The sequence below is a fragment of the Ambystoma mexicanum genome, chromosome 2p (assembly GCF_040938575.1).
Source record: "Ambystoma mexicanum isolate Mex_15411 chromosome 2p, UKY_AmexF1_1, whole genome shotgun sequence".
NCBI classification, from domain to species: Eukaryota; Metazoa; Chordata; class Amphibia; order Caudata; family Ambystomatidae; genus Ambystoma; species Ambystoma mexicanum.
Genome location: NC_090923.1, coordinates 253,030,724 through 253,048,580, shown reverse-complemented (window position 1 = coordinate 253,048,580; position 17,857 = coordinate 253,030,724). Strand labels below are relative to the sequence as shown.

The window sequence follows — 17,857 nt, the reverse complement described above, 5'->3', positions numbered from 1 at the left end:
AGTGGGAAAATATGTACCAATTATCATGTTCTCTGGGATTCCCGGGATAACTACTACCTTTAGCATTGCTATCCCTACACTAATGCGAATGGAATTTTAGGATAGACCCCAGCATCCCCATTGACACAGGTTATTTTTGTGGGTTCTTTCAAATTTAGTCTGTTTGGGTAGACCAGATCCGAGCAAATGGCCATTTGTCTGCTTCCTGAGTCAATCAGGGCCCAGACTTGATTTGTTTGGACGGATTCCCGTGCCTGGAAGGGGCAGTTTCCACAGGAAGATGTCAGTTTCCTCAGTAGTTTTGCCCCTTCTCCTCCCATTCTCTCCACTCCTGTTCCTAGGGAATCAGGGATTATATACATGAAGATGATAGATATGACAAAACGTTGAGGGTGGGTAGGAAAACCATTGTTGGGTCGCCCATTAGGACAGAAGGGACCAATTCTTGGTTAACTACATCTATTGTCAGTTACAGACAACCTAGACATCACTGGGAACCCCTTACCCCCACCATATAGCACTGCACAATACTCCATAGGCCCAATATACTCACCACTAGTCAAAATATATTGTCATTAGAAGCAACATCTCGACCTGCATAACAAAAAAAGACCAGGAGTGAACATCTATATTTGACACTAAATGCTTACACAGAGCATGTTAGTGTTCAGAAAAACAGTCTCACCACTGACAGTCTGCCGGTAATTCCAGCTTGTTTTAAGTAGTATCATTAACACTATGCTAACACACAAAACCCATCACAATAAATGTTGGTCTCACCAGATCAGTCCTGAAGATTGCAGGCCTCTTTGTAGCCTGACAAAAAAAGAAAAGGTTAATTCTGGTTCAAGTGTGTGGCAGTATTTTTTTTTTTTTTTTTATGAAGTGCCATAAAATAACTGGATCCCAATTTACTTGCATAACCTACAACATCCTAATCACTTTAAGTGCCCATAACTCACTCAATTCATGTAACCCCACCAGGCCCCTTATAGGAAGGCTAAGCTCAGGGGCAACGCGTTGTCTTGAAGCAAGATAAGGCAGTGCAATACAGTTCGAATACTGATCCCATGCTTAGAAACAACTTGTTGGTATTAAGCGCACTATAAAAGAACAATTGTAACATCCAAGTATGCCCCTCACCGCCTACAGCACTCACTTCGCTCTTGTCTGCCCCCACATGATTCTGATGTGCAAAGTATTTTCTTAAATGAAACTGGTTTGAAAAAGTGCCTTGATGCCCCCGGGCTTAGGCAATTTACAAATATAAAAAAAAAATAAAAACTAACAGTAGCATGCACTAGATGTATTCACAAACAGGCGTCTCTGGCAATATAGGTGACAAATGATGCAAAAAAAATAAATAAAATTAAAAATAAAATACACACATTTACCACTGATAATCTGCCGGTAATTCCAGTTTGAGTTTAGAAACCCCTTTAACATCCTAGATTAACCACCCATGTCCCGGATAATACTGGGTCAACTCCCCATTACAGTAGCAGGGTCCAAGTTTATCTTTGAAGATCTGCAGAGATCACAGCAGGGTTCATCCATTTTATTTATTGGCACTATGCACAATTGTTTCCAGGCGCCAGAAGACATGGAGGTGGGGTTAGGGGGCGAACCACACAAGGTTATTTTGGCCTAGATATACTTGCCAATTTCAGACAAACATGCCCAATATCGTCCTGTGTGTGCAGAATTCACTGATGACACCAGATCACTAGTATAAATATGAAAGGTGAACAGGGAGACTCCCACATGGCGAGTTTAACATGAAGCCAGCTAAACAAAGCCAGCACTTATAGGGACCCAGAAGTATAACGTTTTAGTCAGAACCCTGAACCTACCAAGAGTGCGAGAAGAGGCCTTGGAGATAGGGAAGGGAAATAACTAGCTAGGTTTGCCATCTTGAGCTGGTTATCTTTAACACCCAATTTTGACCCTGGTAAACCCATATTGAAAAGAATGGCGAAATGCAATGGATCAAATAGAGTTCTTTAAATGGGAGCGATTTGCTGCATGCTGACTAGCCCATTCCTTCTCTCTCCAGAGTGACCCAACTCAGGATTGTGCCCTATACCTAGTGGTGGCTTTTAGGTTTGCACCACATCTATTGGTCCACCACAAATATATGGCTTCCAGTGAGATCTGTGCTCACGAGGTTAAGAATCCATCCCAAGGACTAACTCAAGAGGTGCATGTTTCAGCCATCAAATATTAAGTGCAATCGAGAAGCGTCTTCAGCATTTCATAATCAATACAAACTTCAGTGTGGTGCATGAACTTGTCATCACAAGACTGGCTTCTCAATTACTCGAAACTAAAGTTGCCTGGTTCAGTCTCTGCTGTTCTTTCAAAGCAGAGGCAAAGGTAAACGCAAAGGCAGACAACTCACCTTCACGACGGCAGAATAGTAGTCGGCTTGCTAACTTGGGAGTGCTTCATACCTAAAGAAAAAAAACATTATGAACATATTTGCCCCCTCAACCACAATACGCCAATATCTGAATATTACCATCCACCCGGACCTCACCGTAGTAAGAGGTGGATGAGTCATCTTCTGCAATTACAATCCATAGGAGCAGTGTTGATTGCTGCAGGCACCCTCCCCTTCACATTTAATAGTGGTTGCTCTCTTCCTGGGTCCGTCTGCGCCCAAGACGTAACAGATCCAGTGAAACCATGCCCGCTCTTGATAAGTGACTTTTGCCCAAAGTAGATTATAATAGCTTCAGGTAGCTCGTCGCGGTTTTTGTCCGCTTCTAGGACCACTTGTGCGCGCGTAATTTGGCTGGTTTATACTGCCCATTACACATCGCATGCTTCTTGCAGGTAGAGGGACCGGTGCTCCCGATCCTACCATGGCTGTGTGCGGGAAGCATATTGAGTTGGACGCTATCCGCAAGACACTATAGGGGTCGGCGAATGTCATTCAGTGGTGCATTAGTCACATGCTTCTTGCAAATCCTAGGCCAAATCTCTTGGAAGCCGAACTTCTGATGCCAACAACCTGCAAAATGATGCAATCGTCAGGAAGTCTATTGCATTTCGAATGTAAAAAATAAGCAGAAACAGATCAGCACCCGCCCAGAACATGCACTTTCCTGAAATGGTGCTCGTCAGCCACATTGATTGAGACCGACGCGTAACTATCTAGGAAAGGCCTCACTTTAGGCTCAGTTCTACCCACATCAACTACAACGAGTCCACATGGCTTGGATAAAAGCAAGAACATGGTCAGATCTATTTAATGTTGTACATTCGAGAAGTTCCACAACCAGGAGGTAGGTACACACATTACAACACCTACACACAAATGTTGAAATAACTGTAGTAGCGGTACAAATATCTACGCATCAAATGTAGTGATTTGTTTTGCTTATTGATCTACAGTCAATACGGAACCACAATACCTTGCATTTTTCCTTCATGATGTTAAATGCGACTGTAGTCTTTGAAACATGTCGGTAAAGAAAGTGATGGCAGTTAAGGACATGCAGGCGGCTACAGATGGGGGTGGGGTAACGTGTGGTGGGTCAGCTGCAAGCAATGTCCACTACATCGGTGAGGGGGCGACTGGAGCAAACATACCCAACACGAGAGACCTTCTGGTATATGGCTGCCTTTAACGCAAATAGAACCTGCATTTGAATACCTTCACATGCATGTATTGTGCTTCCCTGTAATGTTGCTGGTCCGTTACCAATAAAACGGAACCCAGCGACCGTCAAAAGAAACATTTGCTCTTGGCACCTGTTTAGACCACGTTAGCTAAGGTAATTGGGCTAACATGCCTCCGATCAGGGCCGTGTGGAAGGCGCTTATCGATCACACGTGACGTGCACATTTTAAATTGCGGCGCTCACTTTGCACTTCCCGCCCCAGTCTCCAGGTGGTAACACTTGAAAGGCGTTCACGTTCTATGCGATAACCAAACCAGTCCCTTGCTAATGGAACAGTAAACTGCACATAACATAGCGGCGCTCATAATAGCAAGACTCACATTAAATATTAATCATTAAATCCAACCTTGCAGCACTTACTAAAACCCAGCCGTGACAAAAAAAAAAAATAAAAAAAAATAAAAAAAATCACTGCGTGAACGACGAGTCGGTGATTCAAAAACACTTTGTCCCATCAAATTCAACTTTGAAAGAAGTCACTAACATAAATGCCAACATTCCAACCTACCTAGGAGGGAGTTTTGGGAGAGAAAATCAGGAGACGTACTAATCCCCAAACGTGGTGTTGCTAGTACTGCAATGAAGAGAACAATAAATTAAACCAAAGGTTTAAAATCTAGCCAATCGATACAGACGCAGCGAATGATTTACACACCAAGATACAAGCACGCGCAGCTAAGAAACATCAACCCAATGACTAATGCTGGGCACTACTTAAGAGGGAAATACCCGCAAGCGGGGCCCGTGGCAGATGGTAACGGATCGTCACCAAGATTACCTGTCCACTCTCTGACCAGAAATAATCGTGGCTGCAACACCTCCTAACGTGCACTTCTCTCATTGGTTCTTTGAGCGAATGGTTGTTCCACAGAGTTTTAATGAAGAACTAGAAGGCAACATGATGAGAGCACAAAACGAGGCGGCCATGGACGCCATGCTGGTGGAAAAGAAGCATGTCTATAAATTCTAAATCTTTGCAGATTAACTGTCGAGAACTAGGCAATTTGGACAGATAATGTCGAAATAGTCAGCAGAGGATACAGAAGACTGGTGGTCCTTTCTGATGAATGGCAGACAGACTGCTCGTGTGATAGCTGCTGCCAGATTTCTAAACACAGTTTATATGACATTTAGGGGAGTTTTTGGCTGCCCTTTTCTTTTTAACTATACTATGTGATGAACTGGAACACATTTCTGTCTTCCTTTTGCAAAATAAATTGTAATCAATTAAAGCAAATAAAAAAAAGAAGCGGTAGAACCCCCAGCATTACCTATGCATCAGTGTGCAGAAAATGTGCAACATGTTTTTACCCGCTTTTAGATAAGATAATTGTAACATGCTACTGTGTTTTTTTACTAAGCTATGGCTTAATACATTTTAAAAAACTATAAAAGAATGATGCAATAAATGATTTCACACATTAGCCTAACAACCCAATTTCTGGCATTACTGTGTCTTCAGGATAAATATTGTAATTTGCAAGTTACTAGCCAGGCACAAAAAGTAATCTACCTCTTCAGTTCGCCAAGTCAATTGTAATTCCTGCTGACGGAAGCAGCTAATCTGTAGCAATATATACTGCATCACACTTTTTTACTGGTGTTATATATGCTAAGTAACAGGCCCATGTGGTTTGCGAGATGGTAGTCTTTAATTTGGGCTATTAGGAGGTGTTTATAAACTAATCACTATTTAAACCAACGCTATTAGCATAACAGGTGAAGATAGGAGAGAAATGGTTGAGCGACTAACATCCTATTGATATTGTTGGTCTTTTTTCCAACCCATAGACCTTTCCTGTCCATGTCATCCACACCCACACACCTGCCCTCTCCACCCAAACCCCAACACCGTATTTTTCTATCAGATGACTGCTTAGAAATAATACTCATCCTCTTAAGAACACACCACCAGTACAATCAATTGCTTACTGTCGTGTGAACCTGCTCGGTCTAATAAAAATACTATAAGCAAGTGTTCCTTCCACAGCATGATTTCTGAGCAATGTCAGTTGCGTGCTTAGAATTTCGTTAGGCATTTGCCAGGAACTGACATAATATGCCCAGTAACTGTGACTGTTTTCTAGCTGTTGCCAACGTATCATCAGGTAGTTATAATATATCAGTGTTTGAAAAATGCCCATCCCACTTAAAAGCCACAACTGTTGGCTTTGCCAACGCATTTTTCTTAAAAGGTTAGTACTTTTAGTCCCAAATTTATATTTTGGGAAATCTATGGCTACAAGACCCAGAATGCAATCTCCCAAATCGAATGGGGCATGTTGCCAAGTGGGAAAATCCGTTCCAATGATCAGGTCCTCTGGGAGTCGCAGGACAACTACTACCTTTAGCATTCGTATCCTTACACTAATGTGAATGGAATTTTAGGATAGACCCCAGCATCCACATCGACACAGGTTATTTTTATGGGTTACTTCAAATTTAGTCTGTTTGGGGAGACCAGATACGAGCAGATGGCCAATTGTCTGCTCCCTGAATCAATCAGGGCCCAGAATTGATTTGTTTGGACGGATTTCCGGGCCTGGCGATTTTGCTCCCTTCTCCTCCCATTCGCTCCACTCCTCGGTTCCTAGGGGATTAGGGATTATACATACGAAGATCAGAGATATGACAAAAGGTTGAGGGTGGGTAGGAAAACCATTGTTGGGTCGCCCATTAGGACAGATTCTTGGTTAACTACATCTGTTGTCTAGGACATCACTTGGAACCCCTTACCCCCGGCATATAGGACTGCACAATATTCCATGGGCCCAATATACTCACCACTAGTCAAATTATATTGTCATTAGAAGCAACATCTCGACCTGCATAACACACAAAAAGACAAGGAGTTATGTTTGACACTAAATGCTTACACAGAGAGCATGTGTTAGTGTTCAGAAAACAGTCACCACTGACAGTCTGCCAGTAATTCCAGCTTGTTTTAAGTAGTGTCATCATTAACACTACGCTTTCACACAAAACACTTCTCAATAATTGTTGGTCTCACGAGATTAGTCCTAAAGAGCCGCTTCGTATCCCGACAAAAAATAAAAAGATTAATTCTGTGAATGGAATTTTAGGATAGAGCCAAGCTTCCCCATCGACACGTTATTTTTATGGGTTTGTTCAAAATTATGTCTGTTTGGGTAGACTGCGCGCGTAATTTGGCTGGGTTATATTGCCCATCACAGGTGTCAAGGGTTTTGACCCATGTTGAATCAATAGACTGGGTAGATGTGGGGATGAGCTATCGCCGCCCACATTCACACCAGAATCCAGGAGAACTGTGTAGTTGGCACAAGACCACTCCAAAGATACAACCTTCTTGTGGGGGATTCCACATCACCACTCTACTGTAAGGATGCCATCAAAACAATGTTAAGCAAGGGTCCTATACTATCAAGCAAAAGACCACTCTATTGAAATGCAGCAATTCAAGACAGATCCCAAAAATGGATGCAATACCGGTACTCACCACTATCAGAAAGCCGGCGTTTTCAAACCACCAGACTTTTGTGTAAAACTGAACAGAGGAACCCAAACCAGGCCAAGGAAAGACTTGCTAAGAGGTGGATACAATGTAAAACTATATTCTGAAATGACTTGAAGGAAGTAATTATTTAATGTATATGTAAAAATTGTAAGTTTTAATTTAAACTGGGAACTAAAGTGACATTTAGCTGAATTCTGCCCGACACCCCCGACAGGAGTTGAAACTTGATCAAACTGCATTCCCAGGCCTAGCTGCCTCCTGCTTCCCCACCAAAAGGAGATGACACCTCTCCGATTATGGGAGGGGCACCTGCAGGAGGTTGAACAAAGCCTTGTCCTGGACTCAGGCAAATGTTATATTGGGGGGGCCGTAAAGTGGCTTCCTCTTGGGAGAAGTGGGAGGAGAAGTGCCTCTGGGAGCCACCCGAGCTGGAGGCAGGGACAGACGGGAGCTTCCCCCCCCATGTGCTTTGGAACCTAAACCACACCCATCTGGGCCAGAGCATAATTTTAAAAAAGATGGATAATTCATAGTACAGACTTGTCAGAATTATATACGTAATATTATTCTGGTGATTTTTCTGTGCATGTTGTGAGAGGTGTTAGGACCCTGTGGTGTATTCTGGGGGGTTGCTAGTGGGAAATAGGGTCTTCCTCCAAATGTCTGCATGTTAAAAATCTGACACTTCATCAATTAATGTCAATACTCCTTGCGCACATTTGTGTAATTTTTGGTAAATGTCCGATATTGGTAAACCAGTCAAAATGCGCAAAAGGTTGTCATTGTTGAATGCAAACCCCCAGGAAGATCAGAGGTGGACAAGCATGGACCATAAGGAATATATAATGTGTACATGTAATTTCAACAAATTGTGTATCTGGGAAATATGTATTTGAATCAAATATAGATTTGTGGCCAAATTGACCAGGGGAGGATCCGCTGACCCATAAACAGACCTCATCATGACGACAATCCATTTCCTTCTCCCCAATCATGGGAGAGGGGAGAATTGGGCCAATGACAAGTAGAGAGGGGCAGGCTTAGCTAGGCCCAGGCTCACACCCATTTTCAAAACACATAGGGCCACTGAAACCCAGGTAGGGGATTCACTTTTCACTTTCTTGCGGGACGCTTTGCCGGGAGACTCCAGACTTCAAATCCATCAACCTCCAGAGATCAGAGATCCAGAGAGACCAGAGATCCAGGGAGACCAGACCTGTGCAGTGCTGAGAGCAGAACCAGAGACCAGACCGCTGTTCAGAACCGCCGAAGTCCAGTCCAGTTGACCAGATCCGTGACGAGGCCCTTTCATTTCAAAATTAGGAGCGAGTATCCGCCAGAACTGTGCAGAACCCAATCTCTTAGTTAAAATAATCTAATCCAAACTATTTTAACCTAATTAGAACAGCCTCCTAGAAATCATGTCATCTGTCATTTTTAAAGCTGCACAACTGTCACCTGTCAATTTGAGTTTACTTTAAATCTGAAAAACAACCTTCACAAAATCGTCCGTATCTGTGGAACCGTTGGTCCTAGGAACGAGATTTAACTTTCCTCTGAAAGCTTAGAATCTAAGCTTTCCAACAAGCCTAAGACTTACCGCGATTTGGCCCGATTTCATCATCTGTAAAAAGATAGCCGCTTTTGCCTGAACTGCTAAAATTTGTTTGCAACCTAATAACCATCCCTGAACCATTGTTAGGGCTGAACTGATTTAAAGCGTCTACCACTCACCCTGAACCTCCTATAGGGAATTAAAAGCAATTTTAGCATTTTTCACCTCCTTGCCACCACATTACAAAGCACTCTTGCCTGCATTTTAAAAAGCATACCTGCTGTCTAAGCTTGCTGGGGGGAGGGGGACTGAATTCCTTATTGTATTGGATTGTATTCCTGAAGACTGTGTTACTTCCATCTCCTTGCATTGCATATAGGGGGAGGGGGTTGAATTGCCACCAGGGGAAAAGTGAATATATTATCTCTTGTGAAACCATATCAGTTTATTTTTTTGTACTGCATTTATTCCACCTTGCATTTCCTTGAAACCATAAAGCATTTCAGCTACCTCATCCTATATACTACTTCTAAGTAACCAAATCAGTTTACCAGTAGAACATTATCCATTGTTGATCACCGTCATATTTTAAGTGTGATATCCAATATTAATTTATTATAAAAGTGTGATAGATATATTTTGTTATATTTCTCAAATTAACCTTTTAAGTTTGCAAAACAGACCTACTTCTTGGCTCAGTGGGGTCAGGGGGATTCTAAGAGAGGGGTGTTATATAAGGGTTGTCATCCAGAGTACATGAACTGGACCTAAAAATATATCAATAAGGGTTTCCCTCAGCATCCCAGACTAGGCATTGACTTAGCTGTAGTGTTGACGTGAAGCCGCTTAACACAGGCTTCTTACAGATAGAGCGATCCTACCGTTGCAGTGTCCGAGAAGCACATTGAGTTGGACACTATCCGCGAGGCACTACATGGGTCGGCGAATGTCATTCAGCAGTGCATTATTCACATGCTTACCTTGCAAATCCTAGGCCAGATCTCTTGGAAGTCGAACTTCAGCTGCCAACAACCTGCAAAAGGGTGCAATCACTGGACATCTATTGCATTTCTAATGTAAAAATTGAAGCAGAAACAGACCAGCGCCCGCCCAGAACATAACATGCAGATTCCTGAAATGTTGCTCGTCAGCCACATTGAGACCGACATGCGACTGTCAAGGAAAGGCCTCACTTTAGGGTCAATTCTATCCACATCAACTACAACGAGTCCACATGGCTTGGATAAAAGAACATGGTCAGATCTCGAATAGTTTCACAACCAGGAGGTAGGTACACAAATGACAACCCCTACACAAAAAAGTTGAAATAACCTAGTAGCAGTACAAATATCTACGCATCAAATGTGGCGATTCTTTTATTGCTTTCTTCTTTAAGTTATTTTTAACTGGGCTTTATCTTCAGTCAATACTGAACCACAATACCTTGCGTTTTCCTCCATGATGTTAAATTGCAACTGTAGTCTTTGAAACCTGTTGTTAGAGAAAGCATTTAAAGACGTGCAGGCAGCTACAGATGGGGTTAACGTGTGATGGGTCAGCTGCAAGCAATGTGATGGGTCAGCTGCAAGCAATGTCCACAACATCGGGGAGGGGGCGACTGGAGCAAACATACCCAACACGAGAGCCCTGTATATGGCTGGCTTTAACGCAAATAGAACCTGCATTTGAATACCTTCACATGCATGTATTGTGCTTCCCTGTAATGTTCTTGGCAACCGTTTAGACCATGTTAGCTACGGTAATTGGGCTAACATGCCTCCGACCTGGCACATTTTAAATTGCTTTGCTCACTTTGTACTTCCCTCCCCAGTCTCCAGGTGTTAACACTGGAGAAAATTCAACACGTTCATGTTCTATGCGATAACCATACCGGTCTCTTCCTAATAGAACAGTAAACTGCACATTCCAAGGAAAACCCGAAGTGCTTTCATGGGTCCGTAACCTCAGAAAAGATCCAACATCCCTGTTGGGTGTTAATCACCTTATCTAAGGAATCCCCATAAGCACAATGTCAGAAGCATATTTCATCACAAAAATATCCCCATTCAAAAAGGTGCTTGCCTGGAAAATATGTCAGAATATGGGCGCAGTACCGCTGCTCACCTGGGTCAAAGCTGTCATTTACTAATACTGGCAGTTTAAAACTTGTGGCTTAAAATCAAAAATTGTGGAAAAGAAGACTTGCCATCAAAAGCAATATAAGGTTGCTACAATTCAATCTCTAGGTTTTAAAAAGACTGGGATTAAGAGATCTGTGCGTATATTTGTTGAAAATGTAAAAGCTATTTTAGCGAAAGACAATTTAAAAAAAAAGTGTTTTACAGTGAACTGAGGCCAGCCACACTGGACTTCAAAGGCACATTCCATAGTTTGCTCCAACAAAGGGGGCCTTCCTTTTGCTCTCATCATTTAAATGCTTATGAAAGGAGGAGGGGGTTTTACTCTGCTTCTCTGGGAAAGAGACAATAGGCTTCCTGGACTGAAAGGAAATGCAAATTCGGGTGTCAAACTGCCAGCAGGAAGAGGCCAGGAGTGCTCTGGACCCAGCCAAACCTTGGGGGTGGTATCAGACAGATTTGTGCATCTCAAACCACAAGGAAATATTTTTTTGAAAAACACTTATAGAAAACTGTGCAAAACCTGGAAAAATCCGTAATTTAGAAGTTAATATGAAAATGCTGCTCACCGTTTGAAACTACTCTGAACTCTGTGCGATGTTCAGAGACAGGACTACAGGGATTTTGATGTAGCAATCGTGATAATGCTAGGAATATGAAACTTAACAGGATTATGTCCAGATGTCATGCGCATGTATGGAGAAAAATGTGGACAGATCTGACACTGGGTATCCCACCAAAAGCGCAAAAAACTGCAATTTTGACCCAAAACTCTCAAGAAGATGGGACTCGGACGGATACGTGCCATACTAAATCTGTAATGTGAATATGGATTATTAGCAAGTTGGTGATATTGTAAATATGATGTGAAAAATATTTACTGTACTGAAACAAAGGGGAGGTACTCCCTGGATTGTAAAATGCAGCATCACTTTGACACTAGATTCTCAAATCAGGAGAGGGGAAAGACCCTGGCCAATAGGATTCCTAGAGGGTGTGCTTCCTAGAGGGTGTGCTTAGTATCATGTAGCCTACCCACCCTTTGGGAAATAAATATATAGGGACAGTTTAGGACCTATAGGGACAGACAGATTCACTGGTGAAGCGCTCTGCAGGGGGAACCCAGATCGAAGACTCCAGAACTCTGAAGGCAGAAGGACCAATTCCAAAGCTGAACCCTTCTCAGCTCGGCCTTTAAAATCTTGCAACCTAAATTTACTCCAGACTTCCAAGGGGCACACCAAAAATTGGACAACCTGGCTGTGCCGTTTCTGCTTTCTTGCAAAGAACTTTTGCTAGAATCCAGAGATCCAAACCAGTAGAGCAGAGCTGTAACCAGATAACTGCAACCCAGAACCAACCCGTCAGATCCAGTCCAGAGTGCCGTGCCGAGTGCAGAATCCGAGCGCCCTGAATCCTGTCCAGTGGGCTAGCAGAATTCCAGTCCAAAACCTTTGACGGGCCTATTCCAAAACCATAGTTGTGAGTATCTATAGCATAGAATTGTCCATAGCCAATCTCTTATCCTTAAGTAATCTTATCCAAATCATTCCATCATATCCAGAACTGCATTTTAGAATCTCTTGTTTTTCCTGAATCTTTCCCTTATCCATATAGTCCTTTGAAAATCTTTGCGCCAATATATTTGCTGAAGTCAGACAAGTGTCTCGGCGGGCAACAGTCAGAGCAGAGGCGCCGTTGTTCTGGTGGCTGTCCGTTCATAATAGCCTCCTTAGTGTAAAGAAAATCCCCGTTTGTAATTCAAAAGCGCATCTTTCATTTGAAAATTGACTCTTTCTGAGAAAAGTCAACCTCTACTAAAACCTTCATAGCTTCCATACCGTATATGCTAGAAACGAAATTTAAGTGTCAAATTGAAGCCAACATCCTCAGCTTATAATTTTGCCGCAATCACGTTTCTCGCGCGCTGAAAAGTTTGCCGCTATTTGACTAATCACGTGTAAAACAGCTATTCTTGGCATCTGACCTCAGAATTCAGTATTCAATCTGCTAGTTATTCTATCATGGCTAGTGTTTACCTGAAACTAACAAAGTGGGTCCCACTAGTTTTGAATCCAATTTAGTAAAGTAAAATCAATTTTCAGTGTTTATCCCATTCAAAAGCATTTGACCTGTTTGAAATCATTCTGGTTTCTCTCTGCTTGCTGGGGGAAGTGGGATTGAAACTGTATTTGTTGAGTGTTTATTCCTGAAACGCGTGTTCTCTCCTTCCATCTCTTCATCTTGCATATTAGGGGGATTGAGTAGTGTACAGGGGGAAAGAGTGACGTTGCAATTGATTGAACCCATGTCAAGTATTAATCTATGCTGCATTATTCTTCTTAGCCATACTCATACTGATTAAAGAGATGATTGTTGTGACCACCAATGGTGATCATTGTATAAATATTAATAGTGTGATATATTGTTCAAATTCATAAAATAAATCTTTTAAATTTTGCAAAACAGCCTGTTTCCTGGTTCAGCGAGACGGGGGGGGGGGGGGGGAATTCAAAGAGGGGCGTGATATAAGGGTACATCATTCAGAAATAAAAGTTAGACAAACATACATAATTAAGGGTTCCAACTGTGCATCACATGCTAGGCATTGACTTAGGTCGAGGGCTGGGTTGAAATCACGTACAGGCACTGTACAAATGTAAAACAAATTCCAACAGTAGCATGCACTCGATTTATTCACAAATGGGCGTCTCAAGCAATATAGTTGACAAGGATGCAAAAAAAAAAAAAAAAAGAAAATGAATAATCTTACCGCTGACAATCTGCCGGTAATTGCAGTTTGAGTTTCATCATGGAAACCCATTTAACATCCTAGATTAACCACCCATGTCACAGATAAACCCATACAATTCCCCATTACAGTAGCATGGCCCAAAGTCCATCTTTGAAGATCTGCAAAGATCACAGCAGGGTTCATCTATTTTATTTATTGGACCTATGCACAATTGTTTCCAGGCGCCAGGACATGGAGGTGGGGATGGGCGGAACCACACAAGGTTATTTTGGCCTAGATATCCTTGCCAATTTCAAACAAACATGCCCAAGATTGTCCAATGGGTGCAGAATGCACTGACATCAGATCACTAGTATGAATATCAAAAGGCGATCAGGGACACTCCCACATGGTGAGTTTAACATGAAGCCAGCTAAACAAAGCCAGCACTTATAGGGACCCAGAAGTATAAGGTTTTAGTCAGAACCCTGAATCTACCAAGAGTGCGAGAAGAGGCCTTGGAGATAAGGAAGGGAAATAACTAGCTAGGTTTGACCTCTTGAGCTGGTTATCTTTAGCACCCAATTTTGACCCTGGTAAACTGGAGTCACATGGTCCACGATAAACCCATATTGAAAAGAATGGCGATATGCAACGGATCAAATTGAGTTCTTGAAATGGGAGCGATTTGCTGCATGCGGCGTTACCAGCCCATTCATTCCCTCTCCAAAGGGAGACCCAACTCAGGATTGTGCACTATACCTAGTGGTGGCTTTTAGGTTTGTGCCGCATCTATTGGTCCACCACAAAAATATGGCTCCCAGTGAAATCTGTACTCGAGGTTAGGAACCCACCCTAAGGACCAACTCAAGAGGAGCATGTTTCAGCCATCAAATAGTAAATGCAGGAGCGTCTTCAGCATTTCATAATCAACACAAAGTTCAGTGTGGTGCAGGAACTCATCACACGACTGGCTTCTCAATTACTCAAAACTAAGGTTGCATGGTTCAGGCTCCGCTGTTCTTTCAAAGCTGAGGCAAAGGTAAAGGCAAAGGCAGACAACTCACCTTCACGACGGCAGAATAGTAGTCGGCTTGCTAACTTGGGAGTGCTTCATACCTAAAGAAAAAAACATTATGACCATATTTGCCCCCTCAACCACAATATACCAATATCTGAATGTTCACATCCTCCCAAACCTCAGTAGTAAGGGGTGGATTAGTCATCTTCTGCGATTACAATCCATAGGAGCAGTATTGATTGCTGCAGGCACCCTACCCTTCACATTTAATAGTGGTTGCCCTCTTCTTGGGTGCGTCTGCGCCCAAGATTTACCAGATCCATTGAAATCATGCCCGCTTATAAGCAACTTTTGCCAAAAGTAGCTTATAATAGCTTCAGGTAGCTTGTTGCGGTTTTTGTCCGCTTGTCTGACCACCTGTGCGCGTGTAATTTGGCTGGGTTATATTGCCCATCACACGTCGCAGGCTTCTTGCAGATAGAGCGACCGATGCTCCCTATCCCACCATTGCAGTGTCCGGGAAGCACATTGGAGTTGGATCCACGAGGCACTACAGGGGTCGGCGAATGTCACTCAGCGGTGCATTATTCACACGCTTACCTTGTAAATCCTAGGCCAGATCTCCTGGAAGTCGAACTTCTTTTGCCAACAACCTGCAAAATGATGCAATCGTTAGGACGTCTATTGCATTTCTAATGTAAAAAATGATGCAGAAACTGACCAGCACCCGCCCAGAACATGCACTGTCCTGAAATGGTGCTCGTCAGCCACATTGAGACCGTCACGTAACTGTCAAGGAAAGGCCTCACTTTAGGTCAATTCTATCCACATCAACTACAACGAGTCCACATGGCTTGGATAAAAGCAAGAACATGGTCAGATCTATTTAATGTTGTACATTCGAGAAGTTCCACAACCAAGAGGTAGGTACACACATTACAACACCTACACACAAATGTTGAAATAACTGTAGTAGCGGTACAAAAATGTCTACGCATCAGACGTAGCAATGTTTTTTTTTTTTGCTTTCTTCGTAAAAGACATTTTTAACTGGGCTTGATTTTCAGTCAATACCGAACCACAATACCTTGCATTTTTCCTTCATGATTTTTAAATTACGACTGTAGTATTTGAAAAATATCTGTAAAGAAAGAAAGCAGTTATGGGCGTGCAGGCGGCTGCAGATGGGGGTAACGTGTGGTGGGTCAGCTGCAAGCAATGTCCACTACATCGGTGAGGGGGCGACTGGAGCAAACATACCCAACACGAGAGACCTTCTGGTATATGGCTGCCTTTAACGCAAATAGAACCTGCATTTGAATACCTTCACATGCATGTATTGTGCTTCCCTGTAATGTTGCTGGTCCGTTACCAATAAAACGGAACCCAGCGACCGTCAAAAGAAACATTTGCTCTTGGCACCTGTTTAGACCACGTTAGCTAAGGTAATTCGGCTAACATGCCTCCGATCAGGGCGGTGTGGAAGGCGCTTATCGATCACACGTGACGTGCACATTTTAAATTGCGGCGCTCACTTTGCACTTCCCGCCCCAGTCTCCAGGTGGTAACACTTGAAAGGCGTTCACGTTCTATGCGATAACCAAACCAGTCTCTTGCTAACGGAACAGTAAACTGCACAATCGAGATTATTATAGCAAGACTCACATTAAATAGTAATCATTAAATCCAACCTTGCAGCACTTCCTAAAATCCAGCCGTGAAAAAAATAAAATAAATAAAATCACAGCGTGGATTACGAGTCCGTGAAAAACACACTTTGCCCCATCAAATTCAACGTTTAAAGAAGTCACTAACATACATGCCAACATTCCAACCTACCTAGGAAGGAGTGGGAGAGAAAATCAGAACACGTACTAATTCCAAAAAAGTGGTGTTGGGGAGTACCGCAATGAAGAGATCAAACAAATAATTAAACCAAAGGTTTAAAGTCTAGCCAATCGATACCGACGCAGCGAATGATTTACACACCAAGATACAAGCACGCGCAGCTAAGAAACATCAACCCAATGACTGATGCTGGGCACTACTTAAGAGGGAAATACCCGCAAGCGGGGCCGTGGCAGAAGGCAACGGATCGTCACCAAGATTACCTGTCCACTCTCTGACCAGAAATAATCGTGGCTGCAACACCTCCTAACGTGCACTTCTCTCATTGGTTCTTTGAGCTAATGGGTGTTCCATAGAGTTTTAAAGAAGAACTAGAAGGCAACATGATGAGAGCACAAAACGAGGCGGCCATGGACGCCATGCTGCTGGAAAAGAAGCATGTCTATAAATTCTAAATCTTTGCAGATTAACTGTCGAGAACTAGGCAATTTGGACAGATAATGTCGAAATAGTCAGAGGATCCAGAAGACTGGTGGTCCTTTCTGATGAATGGCAGACAGAGTGCTCGTGTGATAGCTGCTGCCAGATTTCTAAACACAGTTTTCATGACATTTAGGGGAGTTTTTGTCTGCCCTTTTCTTTTTAAACTATACTATGTGATGAAAGGGAACATATTTCTGTCTTCCTTTTGCAAAATTGTAATCAATTAAAGCAAATAAAAAAAAAAAGAGAACCCCCAGCATTTCCTATGCATCAGTGTGCAGAAAATGTGCAACATGTTTTTACCCGCTTTTAGATAAGATAATTGTAACATGCTACTGTGTTTTTTTACTAAGCTATGGCTTAATACATTTTTAAAAAACTATAAAAGAATGATGCAATAAATGATTTCACACATTAGCCTAACAACCCAATTTCTGGCATTACTGTGTCTTCAGGATAAATATTGTAATTTGCAAGTTACTAGCCAGGCACAAAAAGTAATCTACCTCTTCAGTTCGCCAAGTCAATTGTAATTCCTGCTGACGGAAGCAGCTAATCTGTAGCAATATATACTGCATCACACTTTTTTACTGGTGTTATATATGCTAAGTAACAGGCCCATGTGGTTTGCGAGATGGTAGTCTTTAATTTGGGCTATTAGGAGGTGTTTATAAACTAATCACTATTTAAACCAACGCTATTAGCATGACAGTTGAAGATAGGAGAGAAATGGTTGAGCGACTAACATCCTATTGATATTGTTTGTCTTTCTTCCAACCCATGGACTGTTCCTGCCCATGCCATCCACATCCACACACTTGCCCTCGCCACCCAAACCCCAACACCCTATTTTTCTGTCAGATGACTGCTTAGAAACTCTTAAGAGCACACCG

The 17,857-nt window shown here is 42.5% G+C and overlaps 1 long non-coding RNA gene and 5 other non-coding genes across 8 annotated transcripts in view; all 6 read right to left on the bottom strand.

The window, feature by feature from the left end:
- Positions 1-17,857, bottom strand: part of LOC138566365 (uncharacterized) — a 45,668-nt gene that overhangs the window by 12,752 nt on the left and 15,059 nt on the right. For all 3 annotated transcript variants that reach the window (XR_011301921.1, XR_011301920.1, XR_011301922.1), the window contains 9 exons: positions 15,234-15,286; positions 14,680-14,731; positions 9,721-9,773; positions 6,474-6,514; positions 4,198-4,263; positions 2,540-3,016; positions 2,402-2,453; positions 781-816; positions 554-594 (listed from right to left, as the gene is read on the bottom strand). This is a non-coding gene — a long non-coding RNA (uncharacterized lncRNA). The remainder of the gene's footprint in view (positions 1-553; positions 595-780; positions 817-2,401; positions 2,454-2,539; positions 3,017-4,197; positions 4,264-6,473; positions 6,515-9,720; positions 9,774-14,679; positions 14,732-15,233; positions 15,287-17,857) is intronic.
- LOC138568156 (small nucleolar RNA SNORD65) lies at positions 666-736 on the bottom strand. Its single transcript, XR_011302522.1, has one exon. It is a non-coding gene; the product is annotated as a small nucleolar RNA SNORD65 (small nucleolar RNA).
- On the bottom strand, positions 3,099-3,237 carry LOC138568129 (small nucleolar RNA SNORA16B/SNORA16A family). Its single transcript, XR_011302501.1, has one exon. It is a non-coding gene; the product is annotated as a small nucleolar RNA SNORA16B/SNORA16A family (small nucleolar RNA).
- On the bottom strand, positions 3,675-3,817 carry LOC138568127 (small nucleolar RNA SNORA16B/SNORA16A family). Its single transcript, XR_011302499.1, has one exon. It is a non-coding gene; the product is annotated as a small nucleolar RNA SNORA16B/SNORA16A family (small nucleolar RNA).
- LOC138568157 (small nucleolar RNA SNORD65) lies at positions 6,585-6,652 on the bottom strand. The gene has a single exon (XR_011302523.1). It is a non-coding gene; the product is annotated as a small nucleolar RNA SNORD65 (small nucleolar RNA).
- On the bottom strand, positions 15,971-16,113 carry LOC138568125 (small nucleolar RNA SNORA16B/SNORA16A family). Its single transcript, XR_011302497.1, has one exon. It is a non-coding gene; the product is annotated as a small nucleolar RNA SNORA16B/SNORA16A family (small nucleolar RNA).